Consider the following 4,241-nt stretch of genomic DNA (forward strand, 5'->3'; position numbering starts at 1 on the left):
CCAGCTACGAAAGCTGCTCCCACTACTCCAGCTGGAAATGCTCATCCACCTACGCATAAGAAGAGAAGATGGAGACCAGGCACCGCCGCTCTTTGTGAAATTAGGAGGTTCTAGAAGAGTCCTGAGTTGATTATACACCCAAGGCGCCTTTCTCGAGGTTGGTGTGAGAAATACTGCAAGATCTACAAAGGAAAAATCACTACAAGTACTTTTCAAGAGATCAAGCATGTAATGTGGAGAGATGGTCAGCCCTAGCATTGCTTGCTTTTCAAGAGGCGGCTGAAAGTTACTTGGTGGATCTCATGCATGATGGTTAGCTGTTAGCCATCCATGCCCGACGCATCACACTCAAGCCCTTGGATCTCACTCTTGTTTGTAGGATTTGTAACAATAGTGATGCATTCAACCTTAACCATGACATGGTTTGAAGAGCTCTGTAAATGCTCGTGTATCATTTTGAGTTTTCACGTTTTCCTTGAGTTCTACTCAACTAGTTGTACTTTATGCGATGTACCGGATTTGGATATTTTAAGTTTCCTTGTTTCCAATGTTGTGTACCGGACTTTCCCATTGATTTGAATATTTTAAGTTTTCTTCATTTCTAATGTCAATTTATATTCTTATATTTCATGGAAAAAAATTTGCAAGTGCATGTGCATGTGCATGTGTAGGTGCTTTTTTATTTATGCATATGTAGGTGTATATTCTTAAATTTTTCGAGAAAAATTGACGTATGGTGTGCATAGATCATAATGGGTTGAAATTTATTTTGTGCATAGATCATGTGGCTTACATCATGAGCATGCATGTGCATGTGCAAGCAAGTCCATGTGCAAGTGCTATTTTATATACGATAATATTTGTTTTCCTAGAAAAAATTGATGCATGGTATGCAGTGATTAGAATGGGTTGAAATTTATTCTGTGCATAGATTATATAGTTTACATGTCTTAGATAAAATATCAACCCTATCAAAGGCCTATAGGGCCCTTGTTCAAAGGCTCATGTGTGTAGAGGCCTTCTTTTTTTAATAGCAGGTCTACGTGAGCCTTCGGACAAGGGCCCTACAGACCTCTGATGGGGTTGATATTTTATCTAGGAGGTGTTTCATGATACTTATATGTACACATAAAATTAGAGCTCATTTTGATAAGGAGAACTATTTTTAAAAATTAAAAAGTATCAAATTTATGTATTGAGCATAAATTTTCATCTATAATGGAAGTAACCCTCATTTCACCTCATTTCTCATCTTTCATTTCTCTCTCTCACGTAAAAGAGCATGGCTCACACCAAGCAAACTACTAGGAGAGTCTGGCCCCCAAGGTGGGACGTGGAGTACCCCCCGTCCAACCACCACGACAGTAACATCTCAAGCGTAGGTGGAGGCCTGGCACATTGTGGCTCTCCGTGAGATTAGGAAATACCAAAAGACGATGAACCTGCTCATACCGAAGCTCTCCTCTTCCAACATGGTGCGAGAGATCATGCAGGATCTGCAAGACCGTCGTGATAGGAGGTTCTGGGTTCGCGTAGCATCAAGCCCACTACGTATACGGTGGATAGGCAAAGCTTTGGAGGCACTCTAGGAGGCTGCGGAGGCATACCTAGTGGACATTTTTGGCGAAATGGTGTTTGCAGGTGTTCATGCGAAAGAGGGTCACCATCAGTGAAAGGATATGTAGTTGGTGCGACGTATGCGATGCTGGAGAGATCCTCCGCGGCAGGATCTTTAGTTTTATTTTTATATATCTTGCATGAATGTAATTCTCAAAAGCTATGTAAAGCTCGATGTATATCTTTAAATTTTTTTTCTCTTATCTTGTGTTGCAAATAAGTCTCTTTTAATTTGAGTTTATATAATTTGTTGATTTATATGCGTCTTCGAATGGATATAATTTTTATTTGAGTTACGTGTGTAATTTGAATTTATTTGCTTGAGTCAACTAATAAAATATATTATAAGACACGTATTAAACAAAAAACTCTGCAACCCAAATTTTCATTCATATCATAAAAAATTACATAGTCATCAAAACATAGTTATTATTAAAGTTACATAATCATCATAGCTATATTCTAGGCTTCTTACTACTAGGCTCTCCAGACTCTGAAGCTGCCTTGATGGCTGGAAACAAAACATGGAACCCTTCAAGCTCTATCCTGATGATGGTGGGATCCTGAGAAATATCAGATTTCATGTCATAAACTATTCTTTCATGTCAGATGTACCTTGTGGTGGTCAGCACATGGAAGTTTGAAAACCGAGTTTCATTTTTTTCTATTTTTTATGTTTAACTTTTTGCTTTCCCTCCTTTTGCATTTCACTACCTTTTCATTTTCCCCTTTTTTGGTGGAATTCAATTTTGCCATATCTTCTACAACTCTGGTTCTTTCTTCATGAAAATTTATAGGTATGTTCTTCTCCACCATAGTTCTCTCCCCCTAAAATTTCATCTCATTTGGACAAAACGTCTGTGAGTTATGCCCGTTTTCTCACATGAACTTTCTCTTCTCTGCACCACAGATAGCTATCTTGATGTGAAGTGGCATCAAATTCTTGTGAGTAATTATCATATGTTTAGGATTTGTCTATGTTTTGTCTTGATGTGTTGATGCAAGGTTGTGTAAATCAAAGCAGTAAGTTGCTGTTTATTTCTTGTTGTTTTAATCTTTATTTGTTGCTTACAATCTTCTTTGCACAGTAATGATTTGAAGTGGCATAAAATACCACAGTAATGATCATAGGTCTAGGATTTGTTTATGTTTTGTCTTGATGTGTTGTTTATTTTCACAGGAGCAATAAGGTTGTGAGCAGTAAGTTACTATTTATTTCTTGTTGTTTTAATCTTTATTTGTTGATTACAATCTTCTCTACGCACAGTAATGATTTCAAGTGGCATAAAATACAACAATATAATGATCATAGGTTTAGGGTTTGTCTATGTTGTGTCTTAATGTGAGTAATGATCATAGGTTTAGGGTTTGTTAATGTTTTGTCTTGATGTGTTTATGTTTATTTTCATAGGAGCAACAAGGTTGTGTAAATCAAAGCAACAAGGTTGTGAGCAACAAGGTTGTGTAAATCAAAGCAGTAAGTTGCTGTTTATTTCTTGTTGTTTTAATCTTTATTTATTGCTTACAATATAACATATATATTTATTAATCATGCAGTCTAACTTTATTAATTTAGGTGTCTTCAAGGAAGGAGGAATATCAGTAATATTCACACAGTGGAAGTGTTTAACAAGAGAGATGATGAAGGTAACTAGATCCAAGATGAGTACAATAAGCTAAATTGGATTTTAATGCAACCAAGTACTCGTGACAATTTCAAGGTCAAGATCAAAGATGTCACAGACCCCAACAAGCAATGGAAAGGTAGAATCATAGAGTTCAGGAGACGCACAAATGGTATGAGTATAATAACATAGGCTTTCATTCCTTCAACATGTTTATATGCACAAAGAGTTTCAAGTGCATCATGATAACTTCAGTGAAAGACATAAGCCTAATAGGTAAGTTTATATCTATGTGCTTTGTGTTCTTGTGCTTTGAGTCCATGGTTATTAGATAGAGTTTTAATACAAGCATGTTTGTTGCTTTTGCAGCTTTATATCCATCCACTCTACATGAATGGCAGAATGTAGAATGTTTTAGTGGAAAGCTAAATGTTTTACATGCAGAGATAGATGCCTTGATCTATGACAACAAGAGTGCAAGAGAATTGGCATCTCAGAATGTTTACTTTTATGATTCAGTGTATGATGTGGAGAGACATAATTTGGAGTATATTCCACTACCACTGTTGTCTAGCCAGGAATGGTATAATCCTAGCTTAGACATGTCAGAAGCATGTAGGGCAAAGACAAAAACTGATGATGCTGCCATGAAACCATCCACGGGCTCTAGAGATGTGCATCTAAGTTGGTTTGTACCATTTGGTTTGTTTGCACAGTTGTTTGGATCCTATGAAGTAGTTAAGAAAACTAAGATTGCTTATTAATGCAAGTGCCCATCTGAAGATTGGATGACTCAGTTACTGGGTGAGCCATGGCATCTCAAGACAACTCACTACCACCACGATAATATTATTGAGTGCAAAATTACTGTGTCAGATGTTACCTTTAGGTAAGATTGCACTTCTATTGATTGTTGATGTTTTTTATTCATAGGTATTTTATTGCAAGTCATTGATTATTGATTATTGATTGTTGATTGTTAATTTTATGTTGGTTGTT

The sequence above is a fragment of the Cibotium barometz genome, chromosome 32, assembly GCF_041138505.1.
Source record: "Cibotium barometz isolate CiBa-2024 chromosome 32, ASM4113850v1, whole genome shotgun sequence".
Lineage (NCBI taxonomy): Eukaryota > Viridiplantae > Streptophyta > Polypodiopsida > Cyatheales > Cibotiaceae > Cibotium > Cibotium barometz.